The sequence below is a fragment of the Oncorhynchus kisutch genome, linkage group LG10 (genome assembly GCF_002021735.2).
Source record: "Oncorhynchus kisutch isolate 150728-3 linkage group LG10, Okis_V2, whole genome shotgun sequence".
Classification (NCBI taxonomy): domain Eukaryota; kingdom Metazoa; phylum Chordata; class Actinopteri; order Salmoniformes; family Salmonidae; genus Oncorhynchus; species Oncorhynchus kisutch.
This window is the reverse complement of record NC_034183.2, coordinates 36208758-36227294: the sequence shown is the minus strand read 5'-3', so window position 1 is coordinate 36227294 and position 18537 is coordinate 36208758. Positions and strand designations below refer to the sequence as shown.

Sequence of the window (18537 nt, the reverse complement as noted above, 5' to 3'; positions counted from 1 at the left end):
CCCCAACCATAAGTCATGGATTACTGGCAACATCTGCATCGAAATGAAGGCTAGAGCTACCACTTTCAAAGAGCGGGACACTAATCCGGATACCTAGAAGAAATCCCGCTATGCCCTCAGACGAACCATCAAAGAAGCAAAGCATCAATACAGGATTAAGATGGAATCCTACTACACTGGCTCTGATGGTTGTCGGATGTGGCAGTGCTTGAAAACTATTACGGACTACAAAGGGAAACCCAGACACGAGCTGCCCAGTGATGCGAGCCTACCAGACAAGCTAAATTCCTTTTATGCTCGCTTCGAGGCAAGCAACACTGAAGCATACACGAGAGCACCAGTTGTTCTGGATGATTGCGTGATAACGCTCTCAGTAGCCGATGGGAGCAAGACCTTTAAACAGGTCAACATTTACAAAGTCAATGGCCCAGACAGATTACTAGAATGTGTACTAAAAGAAGGCGCAGACCAACTGGCAGGTGTCTTCACTGACATTTTCAACCTCTCCCTGACCGAGTCTGTAATACCTACATGTTTCAAGCAGACCACCATAGTCCCTGTGCCCAAGGAAGTGAAGGTAACCTGCCTAAATGATTACCGCCCCGTAGCACTCACATCAGTAGCCATGAAGTGGTTTGAAAGGCTGGTCATGGCCACATAAACAGCATCCTTCCGGATACCCTAGACCCATTCCATTTTGCACACCACCCCAACCGATCCACAGATGACGCAATCACAATCAAACTCCACACTTCCCTTTCCCACCTGGACAAAAGGAATACCTATGTGAGAATGCTGTTCATTAACTACAGCTCAGCGATCAACACCATAGTGCCCATTAAGCTCATAACTAAGTTAAGTATCCTGGGACTAAACACCACCACTGCATCCTGGACTTCCTGACAGGTGGTAAGGGTAAGAGACAACACTACCGCCACAATGATCCTCAACACTGGGGCCCCTCAGGGGTGTGAACTTATCCCCCTCCTGTAGCCCCCTCCCGTACTCCCTGTTCACCCACGACTGCGTGGCCAAATGCGACTCTAACACCATCATTAAGTTTGCTGATGACACAACAGTGGTAGGCCTGATCACTGACAATGATGAGACAGCCTGTAGGGAGGAAGTCAGGACAACAACCGCTCCCTCAATGTGAGCAAGACAAAGAAACTGACCATGGACTATGGGAAAATGAGGGCCAAACAGGCCATAAGGCGCTACAGAGGGTAGTGCGTACGGCCCAGTACATCATTGGGACCAAGCTTCCTGCAATCCAGGACCTATATAATAGGCGGTGTCAGAGGAAAGACCATAAAATTGTCAGAGACTCCAGTCACCCAAGTCATAGATGGTTTCTCAACTACCGTACGGCAAGCGGGACCGGAGCGCAAAGTCTAGGACCAAAAGGCTCCTTAAAAACTTCTAGCCCCCAAGCCATAAGACTGATGTACATTTAATCAAATGGCAAACCCGGACTATTACATTGAACCCCGCCCCCTCCCTCTCCATTTGTTTTGTACACTGCCGCTACTCGCTGTTTATCATCTATGCATTGTCACTTCACCCCTACCTACATGTACAAATGACCTTTAACCTGTACCCTCGCACACTGAATCGTTACCGGTACCCTCTGTATATAGCCTCGTTATTGTTATGCTATTGTGTTACTTTTTATTTATCTTATACTTTAGTTTATTTGGTCAATATTTTCTTATCTCTTCTTGAACTGCGCTGTTGGATAAAGGCTTGTAAGTCAGCATTTCACGGTAAGGTCTACACTTGTACACGGCGCATGTGACAAATAAAGTTTGATTTGATATATGTAATAAACATGTTATACTATTGAATAATATAATGCGTTCACATGCCAACTCAGACCCAACACTCTCTGATAGTGTTGTGGTAAGGGTATGGGGTTAAAGAGTGGGAACTGGGGGTTCTAGTCTGAATGTGAAGTTTCCGTGTGACCACATGTGTGGTCCTGTGACGGGTCATCCCTCCAACACAACATCCAAATGGGTTGCTCATGCAAAGCTGACATACACGAACCTCAGAACAGCTTCAATGATTTGGTGGGGAAAGACATACCGCCTCTATCTTCCATTCTATTGGCGAACACAATCACTGGAGTGAGTACAATCACTGGAGAACAAACTGGACGAGCTCTGTCCGAGTCTATCCTATCAATTGGACCTGAAGAACTGTACAACTCCCCCTGCAACTGCATACTGTATTTTCTGATGGGCTGCCCCTAGGTGGTGAGGGTAGGCAACAACACATCTGCCCCAATGACCCTCAACATGGGGGCCTACTCAGGGGTGTGTGCTTAGTCCCCTCTTGTACTCCCTGTTCACTCACGACGGCATGGCCACGCATGACTTCAACACCATCATTAAGTTTGCAGACGACACGACAGTGGTAGGCCTGATCACCTACAACGATGAGACAGCCTCTAGGGAGGAGGTCAGCGACCTGGCATTGTGGTACCAGGACAACAACCATTTCCTCAACATCAGCAAGACAAAGATGCTGATCGTGGACTAGAGGAAATGGAGGGCTGACCACGCCCCCATTCAAATCGACGGGGCTGTAGTGTAGTTCGTCGAGAGCTCAAGTTCCTCGCTGGACCTATCATGGTCCAAACACACCAAACAGGACACAACAACGCCTCTTCCCCCTGATTTGATTTGATGTAAAGAGAATTCCAGAAACACAAACACAGTAATACAGTACATGATAAAGTTGATAAAAAAAACAGAATACTGAAAAACACATTGTTTGTTTATCTTGATGTCTCAATCCCTCCAGCTCTGAGCCACCTCAGGCTCTGAAACACTAGAACCCCACTTCACGCTCTGAAACACTAGAACCCCAGCTCTTGGCTCTGGAACACTAGAACCCCAGATCTTGGCTCTGGAACACTAGAGCCCCAGCTCTTGGCTCTGGAACACTAGAGCCCCAGCTCTTGGCTCTGGAACACTAGAACCCCAGCTCTTGGCTCTGGAACACTAGAACCCCAGCTCTTGGCTCTGAAACACTAGAACCCCAGCTCTTGGCTCTGAAACACTAGAACCCCAGCTCTTGGCTCTGAAACACTAGAACCCCAGCTCTTGGCTCTGAAACACTAGAACCCCAGCTCTTGGCTCTGAAACACTAGAACCCCAGCTCTTGGCTCTGAAACACTAGAACCCCAGCTCTTGGCTCTGAAACACTAGAACCCCAGCTCTTGGCTCTGAAACACTAGAACCCCAGCTCTTGGCTCTGAAACACTAGAACCCCAGCTCTTGGCTCTGAAACACTAGAACCCCAGCTCTTGGCTCTGAAACACTAGAACCCCAGCTCTTGGCTCTGAAACACTAGAACCCCAGCTCTTGGCTCTGGAACTGCAGTCGCATAATTCAACTTCTCCAAACTAATCAAATTCTGAGGGATAAATAACAGATAAATCAAAGAACAAAACAAAGGAGATTCATTGTGTTAACTCATCCGTTAGAAATGTAACGACTGAGCTGCTGAAACATGTCTCATCTGATTATGCGTTTATATGCATTGATTAGATTTTTTACCTAACGATGTGGTGTGTGTGTGTGCATGTGCGTGTGCATGTGCGTTTCTGCGTGTGTGTGATGGATGATATTGGTTGGCTCTGTGGGTAAGCCCATAGTACCTCCTGCTTCTGGTCAGTTAGGGGCTGGTTGAGGGTAGGGGCTGGTTGAGGATAGGGCGTTGGGCTGGGGGGGTACAGCGTGTGTTTGTATTACCCTCAGGGGGGGCAGAAGCTGCTTCAATAAGCTGCTGCTCAGTGCACGGTTTAAGTTTCACCTGCAATTAACACCCCTAACACACACACCTCATGCACATACGCACAGACACACGCTCACACACAGCTGCTGGCATTTATTTACCCTGCTTGCGTGGGATGTCAAGAGAGCATGAGCCGTAAGCAAAGCTCCTGAAACACCCTCCTCCTCAAACTGACCCCATCTGTAGGTAATCTTAGGTAATCACACACACGCACTCTCCTTAGAGATGAAATGATGTCATGAACACTGGCATGATTAGCCTTTGCCCTATATGCCCCTATCTCCTCTTTACCAGTCCAGCTGTGTTTATAAAAGTGTTACAGTCGTCAAAGTGAAGGTATTTATTGAGCACCCCGAATCACTGCAGTAAAGTCAATGACTGCTTTAAACACAGGCAGTCATGTACCCCCTGACTAAACACATGCTACACTATATATACAAAAGTATGTGGACACCCCTTCAAATTAGAGGATTCGGCTATTTCAGTCACACCCGTTGCTGACACGTGTTTGAAATCGAGCACACAGCCATGCAATCTCCATAGACAAACATTGGCAGTAGAATGACCTGACTGAAGAGTGCAGTGACTTTCAACGTGGCAACGTCATAGGATGCCACCTTTCCAACAAGTCAGTTCGTCAAATTTCTGCTCTGCTAGAGCTGCCCCGGTTAACTGTAAATCGCGTTATTTTGAAGTGGAAATGTCTAGGAGAAACAACAGCTGTGCTCGATTGCAACACCCACTACCGAGTTCCAAATTGCCTCTGGAAGCAACATCAGCACAAGAACTCCTCATTGAGAGCTGCATGAAATGGGTTTCCATGGCCAAGCAGCAGCACACAAGCCTAAGATCACCTTGCCAACTGCTGTAAAGCTCACCGCTATTGGACTCTGGAGCAGTGGAAACACATTTTCTGGAGGGATGAATCACAATTCATTATCTGGCATTCCGATGGACGAATCTGGGTTTGGCGGATGCCAGGAGAACGCTACCTGCCCCAATTCATAATGCCAACGGTAAAGTTTGGTGGAGGAGGAATAATGGTCTGGGGCTGTTTTTTCATTGTTAAGGCTCTTTAGTTCCATTGAAGGGAAATCTTAACACTACAGCATGCCAACTTTGTTGCAACAGTTTGGGGAAGGCTCTTTCCTGTTTCAGCATTACAATGCCCCCGTGAACAAAGTGAGGTCCATACAGAAATGATTTGTTGAGATCGGTGTGGAAATAACCCTGAGCTGCAGTTCTCCTCTCCCCCACCATGGGTCTCCACTGAGCTAGTATTGTCTGGGGTTGGCACGACTCCCGCTGGAACGGAACAGGGGTTGCTGTACCTTACCCTGTCTACTCTGCTGGCCCTGCCCCCACTGTCACCCCCCAGCCAAAAACATGTGATGAATGGCCAGCTGCCCTCATCAATCATCTGTGATTGTGTCTGATGTGCGCTGTGATTGGCTAATTAGCCTCATCTGTAACCATTACTGCACAGAGAGGCAGCTGCTCAGGAAAAAAAGACAAGAAAAATACATGTGAAAAATGACACAGACAGAGAGGGCTGGGCTGTCACCTCCACGACGCCTGAACTCAATGCTACACACACATTACTGCCACACAGACACACACAGCCAGGTTCTGCCAGACCCACTCCAACACGTGAGTAAACATCAAAAGGCCCAATTTAACAGGCCATTATGTGTTGAAAACAAACATAAAACAAACGACAAAAAAGAGTGAGGTGTTGTAACTATTCTGGAAACAACACTTTTTACTCTCTTTACTGGTGGTGGGAGGGAGTTTGAGGGAGGGGTGGGGGCAAGAGGGAGGCTAGGATACACTCATCTAGCTAGAGTTCCGTACTAGCCTGGTCCCAGATCTGTTTGTGTTGTGTAGCCAACTCCTTTGGTCATTTGGCATTACCCTGACCATAGGTGTTGGCAAGACAGCACAAACATATCTGGGACCAGGCTAGTTTCACCCCTCTAGCCCACAACAACAGCGGCAGCATTAGCAGCAGATCGCCTGCTAGAGTCAGTGAGAAGAGCGCACCAGCAAGCAGATCTTAGAGAGAACCCACGGGTGACTGGGTGACTGGGTGCTAGCCAAATAACGGCACTATGATAGGGAAGTGAGCATGAGCCAGGAGAACAAATTGCAAATGGTACTATAGTCCTGGAGCTTGTCACAGTCTGACAGAGACGTAGTGAGACAAGGCGAGAAACAGAGTGAGAATTATAGAGACACACAAAGAAAGAGCGAGACAAGAGGAGAGATGCAGAGAGACACACAGAAACAGAGTGAGTCAGACAGGAGAGTGAGACATGAAGTGAAGCAGATGCAGAGAGACAGATCCAGAAGAGAGGGACATTCTGTGGAGGCAGCGAAGCAGGGCCGAGCCTGAAGCCCGTGGTAGAGAGAGGGCCAAACCACTCAGGTCGGGCCAGAATGTTCTACGCACAGGATGTGGCTCTCCCTACAGCCAGAGGATGGGGGGTGGTGGGAAGAGGAGTGGCAGAGAGGAGAAATGGGCATAGACATCCAAACAGCTGGAGGACAATGTGTGCTGTACCCTGTAAACCCTACACCCCCAGGCCAACTAAGAGAGAGAGACACTGCCCATGACAGAGTGAGGGGTAAATATATAGGCCAGGGTCCATGCTAGCGAGTATTTTCCTTTTCCTGTGACCCCTTTGTGTGTTCCTGTACATTTACAAGAACCAATATAAATACATCTTCAAACTTACTTATGTTTCATTTCTCAGACCTGTTCTCCGTATTTTTATTCAAAATCAGATTAAAACTGAAGGCAGATTAGGTTTGATAGGCTCTGAATGATTTTATTCACCGTTTTAGCAAAAAAGCCAGCCACACAAAAGAGGCCAGTCATAGATCCATCCCATAATCACATAAACACTCCATTCAGGGCTGTGTGTGTCTGTGTGTGTGTAAGACACTGGATATGGCTGGTGAGCCGACGCCCGACCACAGGGCTTCAGACGTTGTTAGTGCAGACACACTGCACGCCCCTTATGCCACCCCAAATACATCCACACACTATTAGAGGCAATTTCCCTGTTTCTCCTGGATGGAGAGAGATGAGAGATGAGAGAGAGAGATGAGAGAGAGAGATGAGAGAGAGAGATGAGAGAGAGAGAGATGAGAGAGAGAGATGAGAGAGAGATGAGAGAGAGATGAGAGAGAGAGAGAGAGAGAGAGAGAGAGAGAGAGAGAGAGAGAGAGAGAGAGAGAGAGAGAGAGAGAGAGAGAGAGAGAGAGAGAGAGAGAGAGATGCCCACGGTGGAAACACATGGTTCTGTTTACACATTGCCTGTTGTTGGACTTTTCCATGGTAACGCACTGGTGACGCCAGCTGAATGAAAAACAACTAAAAAGGGACACATTGCATTACTAGGTCATTTTTTATGTGTCTTCTTAGTGACTCTGAGAAACAGTGAGAGAGGGAGGAAAAAGAAGCTTCTGTTCTGTTTGACTTACCGAAATCTGCCTTGCCGAAACCAGAGCTGCATAGTGTGGAGGTGCGTGATTCACCAGACCCGGAATGCCTTCGTTCCCACAGGAAACCTGGAGTGTCTCAACCCAGGGTGTCCCTGACAGGCGGGAGGGTGTACACACACACACTCACAAACACCTGCACACACAGACATACAAAGAGTAGTTTCACTCTAGACATGCAAATGCCAGACTGATTACACCAATTCAATCGGGACCAGTCACTTAGTTTCCAGGATGGCTCATATTTGACGGTATTTCATGTTTTTGAATAATATAAGTTCTAAATAGACTTTATGAGTGATGCATGGGTGGCAACTCATCAATTCTAAGTGATTTTAATGGGTCTTTCTCCATCCTTATTGTGTTATACTGTTCAATTAACCCTTTACACTCATACCCATACACGTGTTGTTGTATCAAGACTGCCCAAATGTGCCTAATTGGTTTATTATTACATGTTCAAGTTCATAACTGTGGACTCTCCTCAAACAATAGCATGGTATTATTTTACTGTAAAAGCTACTGTAAATTGTACAGTGCAGTTAGATTAACAAGAATTTAAGCTTTCTGCCAATGTCAGATATGTCTATGTCCTGGGAAATGTTCTTGTTACTTACAACCTCATGCTAATCACATTAGCCTACGTTAACTCAACTGTCAGGCAGGGGTCCCACCGATCCTGTAGAGGTAAATTATAAAAAATGGTTGTCGATTTTGCATGTTATTTTGGCATTAATATATGTCACATATCAGTTTGCAAAAAAATAAAATAATAATCATTGAGTTTATAACGCTGCATACAAACATGGTCTCTTTTTTGCTTTCTTGAGTAAGGCAGGTCCAAAATACAGGTGTTTCAACCTAGCACAGTGGTGGGGCAGCCAGCGGAAAATTCAGAGCGTATGGGTTGGTAATGTTCTCTAGTTGCGCTGTGATTGGCTCATAGTTCTGTCACTCATAGGGACAATGCATAACAGCAAAATCTACAATGAGAGCTCAAAAATTCAAGCCCCTTGGGTGCTGCCATAGAGTTACATTAGAAGTGCCATCCAAGAAGGCTCAAGATAAAATTACGTCAAATCACGTTATATCTACAGTAATTTTGATTGGACTGATCATATCATCATTATGAATCAAGTCGACAATTTACTGACAAATCCTTTTCAATCCTTGTCAAATGAAGATAAATTACGAACAGAAATGATAGATAAAACATATCGGTGCTCATCGGACATTGCCCATAAACATTTCACAACAAGTCGCAAATTCAACAATGAAAGAGCAACTGCCCTCAAAAAAGGACTTCTCATTTAGAAAACAGCCTGTGCGGCATCTATAAGAGGCAGAAACATTTATTCTATCCTCAAAATGTACCACGAAGTTTAAATAGGATCATTTTGGTCATAAAGTCAGTCTCGTCCAAATCTGAGTTTTGTGAGACCTGTGGTCATGACTGCATCACAATGTTAATACATTTAAAGGGTTTTGCTCTTGGAGCGTTCAGAGCTCACATTGGACACTCTGGCCGAAGAGTAGGGTTATCTACCACGAAGGGACGGGTAGGATCAGGATGGGTCCAGAGGTGAAACATCCCTTGAGCTCCCCGAATGCCCTGTCAGCTTCAGGGGTCCAGCAAAAATGGTTCTGGTACTTGCGGGTTAGGGAGAAGAGAGAAGAGCTGCCACTGCACCAAAGTTGCATATAAAATACCTCTAAAAAATTGGCAAACTCGAAGAACCGCTGGACTTATTTGAGTGAGGCGGAACGGGGCCAGTCGTTGACCACCCTCACCTTTACGTGTTCCATTTGGATGCTGGCGGTAGAGATAATGTGGACCAGGAAGAAACTTCTCTAACTTGATGTATAGTTGACTCTGCAGTGGGCGTCTCAGCACTTAGCGGACATGCAGAATGTGTTCCGGAAGGGTCTTGGAGAAGATCAGGGTGTTGTCGAGGTAAACAAAGACGAACCAATTCAACATATCCCTAAGCGTGTCATTGACCAATGCTTGGAAGACTGGGCATGACTAAATACTCAAAGTGGCTACTCGGGATGTTAAAGGCAGTCTTCCATTCATCTCCCTCACTGATTCTCACCAGATTATAAGTGTTGCGGAGATCCAGTTTGGTGAAGAATTGGACCCCATGGGCCAACTCCAAGGCGGAAATCAGGGATAGAGGGTACCGATTTTTTATCATAATCGTGTACAGCCCTCTGTAATCAATGCAGAGACGCAGACCTCCATCCTTCTTTCCCACGAAGAAGAAGCCTTCACCAGCTGGGGATGTAGAGGAGCGAATGAAACCTGCCTCCAGTGACTCTTGGATGTAATTGTCCATGACTGCTGCTTCAGGGTTCAAGAGGGAGTACAGACAGTCCCAGGGAGGGGTGGAGACGGGTAGGAGTTCAATGGCTCAGTCATATGGACGATGAGGAGAGAGGGTGGCAGATTGCCTCTTACAGAAGTCCTCCCGGAGGTAGAAGTACTCTGGAGGGAGAGCGTAAAAGTCTTGGTCTTCAATGGATGCCTGGGAACACGGCAAGGTTCTTGGTGGGGGTCTTTGGCATTTAGTCTGGCAGTTCTTACAGTGAAGGCTAATATGGAGCTGCAGGGTGGTGGATGCTGTTCCCACACCGCCGGTGCCCAAGCCAGGGTCTTGCCCTAAAGTAGAGAGATGATGTAGGCGATCATGACCCGATCAGTGTGGAACGAGCAGGACAGTAGCTCTAACACCAGAGAGCACTGAGTGAGGAACCCCTTGAATCCTCCCGGGGGGCCGCCGTACTGCTAGGATCAAGTCAAATCAAATTGTATTTGTCACATGTGCCAAATAAAACAGGTGTAGACCTTACAGTGAAATGCCAACAATGCAGTTAAGAAATAAAAGAAGAAAAAAAGAAGAAATAAAGTAACAAATAATTAACCCTCCTGCTGTGTTCCAGTTAAATCAGACCGATTTACAAGTTCTCTCTCTGAAAAATGTAGTTCACTTAATCTGATTGTCATAAGGTTCCATGACTTTGTCCACACAGGGCATCTGAACACACCAAATCCATTTTGATGATTTTCATTACATTTTGGGTGTTTTATTTAACTTTTGTACACCTGTGGTGTTCCCCGTCAAAAATGACCGGTCATTAGAAATGAATGGGTGAGTATAACATTGAGTTCAGGCACATTCCCATTCATCAGATGGACACACTTCCTCTCCCAGACCCGCACTCTCCCAGACCAGTTTGAGCACACACACACACAGACACACACACCTCACTTCCCTTCTTGGCTTCCATGGCAACCCCCACAGGAACCTTTCCCCAATATAATCTTTCCCCCACCGTTGGCATTCTCACAAACAATCACAACAGTGTTTCAATAATATATGGAACTTTTCTCGCATCTCTGGTATATAAAGCTTTTTTGAGGCCTTGCTCACAATCCATTCTGTGGCAGCACAATGACCAAGCGATATACTGTACGGTATGTGAGGCTCTTGATCATATCTTTGATCATGACACTGGTGAGGATGAGAGAGGTCAGGAAACTGACAGCGAAGATGCATTAGAGGAGAAAGTAGTCTGTGATAAATACCACAATATGTTTAATCTGAGTATTTGTTATAGTCAAAATAATCCATACATTGTCCATAAATACAGTCCATAAATAGCAAATAGAAGTTCAAAACTTGTAATGTTCACAAGAACTTAAGATCTAACACAACATTAGGTGATAATATATGCATTATTATGGATTTATAATCAGCTATAATGGTGGCGGTCATTTTGGACCGGAACACAGAATTAATTATCATGAAACAAACACAGCAGTAAAATAGCAATAGGCTATATACAGGGGGGTACCGGTACAGAATCAATGTGCGGGGGCACCGGTTAGTCGAGGTAATTGAGATAATATATACTGTACATGTGGGTAGAGTTATTAAAGTGACTTATGCATAGATAATAACAGAGAGCAGCAGAAGCGTAAAAGAGTGGGGGAGGCAGTGCAAGTTGTCTGGGTAGCCTTTAGGGCCTTCCTCTGACTCCGCCTGGTATGGAGGTCCTGGATGACAAGAAGCTTGGCCCCAGCTGGGCCGTATGCACTACCCTCTGTAGTGCCTTGCGGTCGGAGGCCGAGCAGTTGTCATACCAGGCAGTGATGCACCCATGCTCTCGATGGTGCAGCTGTTGAACATTTTGAGGATAAGAGGACCCATGACACATCTTTTCAGTCTCCTGAGGGGGAATAGGTTTTGTCATGCCCTCTTCACGACTTGATATGTTTGGACCATGTTAGTTTGTTTGTGATGAGGACACCAAGGAACTTGAAGCTGTCAACCTGCTCCACTACAGCCCAGTCGATGAGAATGGGGGCGTGTTCGGTCCTCCTTTTCCTGGAGTCCACAATCATGTCCTTGGTCTTGATCATGTTGAGGGAGAGGTTTTTGTCCTGGCACAACACGGCCAGGTCTCTGTCTTCCTCCCTATATGCTGTCTCGTCATTGTTAGTGATCAGGCCTACCACTGTCATTGGCAAACTTAATGACAGTGTTGGAGTCGTGCCTGGCAGAGCAGTCATGAGTGAACAGGGAGTACAATAGGGGACTGAGCACGCACCCCTGAGGGGTCCCAGTGTTAAGGATCAGCGTGGCGGATGTGTCGTTACCTACCCTTACCACCTGGGGGCGGCCCATCAGGAAGTCCAGGATAAAGTCGCAGAGTGATGAGCTTTGACAGCACTATGGTGTTGAACATTGAGCTGTAGTCAATGAATAGCATTCTCACGTAGGTGTACCTTTTGTCCTGGTGTAAAAGGGCAGTGTGGGGTGCAATATAGATTGCATCATCTGTGGATCTTTTTGGGGCAGTATGCAAATTGGAGTGAGTCTAGGGTTTCTGGGATAATGGTGTTGATGTGAGCCATGACCAGCCTTTCAAAGTACTTCATGGCTACAGACGTGAGTGCTATGGGTCGGTAGTCATTTAGGCAGGTTACCTTAGTGTTCTTGGGCACAGGGACTATGGCGGTCTGCTTGAAACATGTTGGTATCACAGACTCAGACAGGGAGAGATTGAAAATGTCAGTGAAGACACTTGCCAGTTGGTCAGCACACGCTCGGAGTACACGTCCTGGTAATCCGTCTGACCCTGCAGCCTTGTGAATGTTGACCTGTTTAAAGGTCTTACTCACATCAGCGGTGGAGAGTGTGATCACAGCTGGTGCGCTCATGCATGTTTCAGTGTTACTTGCCTCGAAGCGAGCATAGAGGTAATATAGCTCATCTGGTAGGCTTGTGCCACTGGGCGACTCTCGGCTGTGCCTCCCTTTGTAGTTTGTAATAGTTTGCAAGCCCTGCCACATCCGACGAGCGTCGGAGCCGATATAGTATGTTTCGATCTTAGTCCTGTATTGATACCTTTTCCTGTTTGATTGTTCGTCAGAGGGCATAGAGGGATTTCTTATAAGCTTCCAGGTTAGAGTCCCGCTCCTTGAAAGCGGCAGCTCTACCCTTTAGCTTAGTGCAGATGATGCCTGTAATCCATGGCTTCTTGTCGGGGTATATACGTACAGTCACTGCGGGGACGACGTCAATGATGCACTTAATGATGAAGCCAACGACAGATGTGGTGTACTCAATGCCATTGGAGGAATCCCGGAACATATTCCAGTCTATGATAGCAAAACAGCCCTGTAGCTTAGCATCTGCTTCATCTGATCACTTTTTTATTGACCGAGTCACTGGTGCTTCCTGCTTGTCAGGAGGATAGAATTATGATCAGATTTGCCAAATGGAGGGCAAGGGAGAGCTTGTACAAGTCTCTGTGTGTGGAGTAAAGGTGGTCTAGAGTATTTTTCCCTCTGGTTGCACATTTAAGATGCTGATAGAAATGAGGTAGAACGGATTTAAGTTTCCCTGCATTCAAGTCCCCGGCCACTAGGAGCGCAGCCTCTGGATGAGCTTTTTCTTGTTTGCCTATTTGCCTCACAAGTCCTCAACTGGCAGTGTCCTTAAATAGTACCTGCAAAACACCAGTCTCAACGTCGACAGTGAAGAGGCGACTCCGGGATGCTGACATTCTAGGCAGAGTTGCAAAGATAAGTCATATCTCAGACTGGCCAATATAAAGCAAAGATTAAGATGGGAAAAAGAACACAGACACTGGACAGAGGAACTCTGCCTAGAAGGCCAGCATCCCAGATTCGCCTCTTCACTGTTGACGTTGAGACTGGTGTTTTGAGAGTACTATTTAATGAAGCTGCCAGGTGAGGACTTGTGAGGCGTCTGTTTTTGCCAGTTTGCTCTGTTCTGTGAAGGGAGTAGTACACAGCGTTGTACGAGATCTTTCGTTTCTTGGCAATTTCTCGCATGGAATAAACTTCATTTCTCAGAACAAGAATAGACTAACAAGTTTCGGAAGAAAGCGTCTTTGTTTCTGGTCATTTTGAGCCTGTAATCGAACACACAAATGCTGATGCTCCAGATACTCAACTAGTCTAAAGAAGGATTTTATTGCTTCTTTAATCAGGACAACAGTTTCAGCTGTGCTAACATAATTGCAAAAGGGTTTTCTAATGATCAATTAGCCTTTTAAAATTATAAACTTGGATTAGCTAACACAATGTGCCATTGGAACACAGGAGTGATGGTTGCTTATAATAGGCCTCTGTACGCCTATGTAGATATTCCATTAAAAAAATCAGCTGTTACCAGCTACAATAGTCATTTACAACATTAACAATGTCTACACTGTATTTCTGATCAATTTGATGTTATTTTGATGGACAAAAAAATATGGCTTTTCATTCAAAAACAAGGACATTTCTAAGTGACCCCAAACTTTTGAACTGTAGTGTACCTATCATTGATTGTACGTTGGCCAGTAGTACGGATGGCAAGGGGAGATTTGCTACTCGTCGGCAGATCTTCACAAGGCACCCCGATCTCAACATTGTTTCAATATTCAAATTTGATCGCCAGCTGTCCCATAGTAAGGAACGTGTCGGGAATCTGAACGAGATAGACAGGCAAGCAGAGTTTCTCACCCAGTCGAAGCATGAATCAGCTGGCATTATGTTTATGGATATATAAGGTCAAACTAAATGAAGGGCAGCTAGTTTACAGTCTTTCCAGCTTCAGTTTGAGGTGATTGTGTTAGCTGTGTTGTTGGCTGGCTCCTCTGAACAACAGTGTCCTGACGAGGGAGCACATTTTCTATGCCATGCGAAATCACGCCTCATTAGCTCATTGTTATGGATGTATCCAAATAAATGTCACTAGAAAACAGCTTAAACAAATGCTAATGCAGCTACTTTGCTGTTATTCTGGCTGCACTGTTTATTCATTCTTATTTCTGTGACTCTACTACGCTAAAGTGCATAATCATTGCTAAATACAGAAAACCTCCTGAAGTAGCAGAGAATAAGCACTACCTTTAAAGACCACGTCGCCATTTCACTACCACAGAAACAAAATCGCATCAGTGAACAACGAAGTCAGATTGGAACCAAAAAACAGTGTTCTCTCTTCTCTGCTCTGCGGTTTGAATTGGATATGACTGATCTATGAATGCATCAACAGCATAGCACCCGGGCCTGCGTAACAGGTTCAGCCCCACCTTATGATGATCAACCACACCAACATCCTGCTCTGACGCAGTGATCCACACTGAAGTTCTAGTTAAACTACCCCTTCTAGCCCCCGTCGAAGTGTCAACCCTTCCAACACCACCCCCCTCTTAATAACAGGGTCCACCATGAGGAGTTTTGCTGTCAGACATGGCAACACACGGAGACTTTCATCTTTATAGAGAAAGAGAGCGAGAGAGAGAGAGACACAAACACTTACCTATCACACACACACACAAGTGCTACACTAACATATCGCTAACACTCACAACACACACACACACACACACACAAAATCACACACACACCACACACACACACACAGCGAGTTCTGCTCCTGGACATGGCGACCCCTTACTGTTCGTTTCATCTCTCAGCTTGCTGCTGGCACCATTTACATTAACACAAACACTGTATTTCTGTCATCATCCACAGCATCGCACAGCACCACAAGGCATTCCCTTAATATCTCTCTTTCTTCTGGACTTCCTCCCAAATGGCAGACTATTCACTACATTGGCCACTACATTTGACCAAAGCCCCACGGTCCCTGGTCAAAAGTAGTGCACCATAATAGGGAATCGGTTGCCGTTTGGGAGGCCGTGCTGCTCTGTTTCAGGGAATTTTGGGACGTGGGTGAGCGGTGGGAAATTGGAGTGCTGTCTGTGGCCTCACAGCAAGCGGCCCTCTCCCTCCTCTCATAACCTCGTTTTTTCTCTCTCTCTCTGTTTTCTCTTTGGCAGGCTATTAAGGGGCTTCATGCAGATCACATATTTCAGCCTCAAATGATCTGGGAAAACATTAACCCCACAATGCTGTGTGCTTATGATTGTGAGGGTGTGTGTCAGAGTGCAGTGTGTGTATATGTCCAGTCTTACCTCTGCGTAGTCCTTGGCATGGTCCCAGTCTCTCTTGGAGTGCAGGTTACCCAGACTGATGCTCTCCAGCTGGCCCAGGTGAACCTTCGCCACAGAACGGCTGATCTTACGAGTCACGAAGTTCACCCCTGGGAAAAAGAGAGAGAGGAGAGAAAGAGAAAGACAGAGACAAACAGAAAGATGATAGTGGATATTAGTGAGGTAATGGCCTCACCATGGAAACATGAACGTTTAAAAAACCCTCCACCACCCAGCGACCTTACGCCTCCCCGTCGATGCATTGGCCCAGGGTCCACTAGGCCCAAATATTATTTGAAATCTTTCATTTTCTATTTTCTTGGACTGCCTGCAGTGCCAAGTCGGCTGGGTTTGAGACTATTCTATTGACCCATTGCGCCAGGCAGGGTTGGGGAGTAACGGATTACAACAAAAACAGTAACTGTCATCGGTTAGGTTATGAGCAAAAATATTGTAATCAGATTACAGATACACTATATTTACAAAAGTCTGTGGACACCCCTTCTAATGAGTGGACTTGGCTATTTCAGCCTCACCCGTTGCTGACAAGTATATAAAATCGAGCACACAGCCATGCAATCCCCATAGACACACATTGGCAGTAGAATGCCCTTACTGGAGAGCTCAGTGACTTTCAATGTGGCACTGTCATAGGAGACCACCTTTGCAAAAAGTCAGTTTTTCACATTTCTGCCCTGCAAGAGCTCTCCCGGTCAACTGTAAGTGCTGTTATTGTGAAGTGAAAACGTCTATGAGCAACAATGGCTCAGCCACGAAGTCGTAGGCCATACCATCTCAAAGAATGTGACCGCCGAGTGCTGAGGGGCGTAGCGCATAAAATGGTCTGTTCTCGGTTGCAACACTCACTACCGAGATCCAAACTGCCTCTGGAAGCAACGTCAGCACAAGAACTGTTAGTCGGGAGCTTCATGAAATGTCCACACAAGCCTAAGATCACCATGTGCAATTTCAAGTGTCGGCTGGAGTGATGTAAAGCTCGCCGCCAATGGACTCTGGAGCAGTGGAAATGCTTTCTCTGGAGTGATGAATCAAGCTTCACCATCTGGCAGTCCGACGGACGAATCTGGGTTCGGTGGATGCCAGGAGAACGCTACCTGCCCAAGTTCATCGTGCCAACTGGAAGGTTTGTGGAGGAGGAATAATGGTCTGGGGCTGTTTTTCATGGTTCGGGCTAGGCCCCTTAGATCCAGTGAATGGAAATCTTAACGCTACAGCATACAATGACATTCTAGACGATTCTGTGCTCTCAACTTCGTGGCAACAGTTTGGGAAAGGCCCTTTCCTGTTTCAGCATGACAATGCCCCCCGTGCACAAACCGAGATCCATACAGAAATGGTTTTGTCGATATCGGTGTGGAAGAACTTGACTGACCTGCATAGAGCCATGACCTCAACACCATCGAACATCTTTGGGATGAATTGGAACGCAGACACCGAGCCAGGCCTAATCGGCCAACATCAGTTCCCGACCTCACTAATGCTCTTGTGGGTGAATGGAAGCAAGTCCCCCACAGCAATGTCCAACATCTAGCGGAAAGCCTTCCCAAAAGAGTGGAGGCTGTTATATCAGCAAAGGGGCGACCAACTCCATATTAATGCCCATGATTTTGGAATGAGATGCTTGACGTGCAGGTGTCCACATACTTTTGAACATGTAGTGTACTTTAGAAAAAATTGATGATTGCTTGTAGCATTATTTTTAACTCAGAAAGGATGTTTGCCCCAAAAATGATTTGACTCCTTTCTTTTTTCTCAATGACATTCAAATCAGCATTGAAGAATTTTGCAAGATTACATTTGTTTCACCTGAGAAAGTCTGACCACAAGTCAGAGACCACTATGATGACGGTACAAATGCGTTTGATGGATTGCGTGAAAGAGCAGGAACAGCTGCATAGTCCAGATTCCAGGCTACGGAATAAAAGTTTGAGTGAGTTCCTCCCTTCTAAACTCCTTCTAGATATTTTGCTCCAGACAGTCAAACGTTAGGTTAATTTAAGAAGACCAAGAGTGGGGCTTTTATTGCTCAATCTCATTAGTGCTGTTGAAAAAGAAAATGCCCATAGGCCTAACGGACACAGGCTCAAATTTGTGCGCTTTAGACTTACACCGCTGCAAATTATCGAGATATCAAAGTGTCACCCACAAAAACATAAACAATAGACCTTCAGCAAATCCAGCATATGGCAAACTTTTTCAACCATGCAAATAGCACTTTTCGGTAGTCTTCAAAGCACGCCATTCCATGAGTGGCCCTCACTACATAATCGTTGCCAAACCCACTTGCTCCAGGTCATCTATAGGTCTTTGCTAGGTAAAGCCCCGCCTTAACTCAGCTCACTGGTCACCATAGCAACACCCACAGGGAGCACGCGCTCCAGCAGGTATATTGCACTGGTCATCCCCAAAGCCAACACTTCCTTTAGCCGCCTTTCCTTGCAGTTCTCAGCTACCAATGACTGGAACGAATTGCAAAAATCTCTGAAGCTGGAATCTCATATCTCCCTCACTAACTTTAAGTATCAGCTGTCAGAGCAGCTTACCGATCACTGTACCTGTACACAGCCAATCTGTAAATAGCACACCCAACTACCACATCCCCATATTATTACTTACCCTCTTGCTCTTTTGCACCCCAGTATCTCTACTTGCACATCATCATCTGCACATCTATCACTCCAGTGT

General features: G+C 46.0%; 1 pseudogene; it reads right to left on the bottom strand.

Moving 5' to 3' along the window:
* Positions 1-18537, bottom strand: part of LOC109897204 (GDP-mannose 4,6 dehydratase-like) — a 163864-nt pseudogene that overhangs the window by 115402 nt on the left and 29925 nt on the right.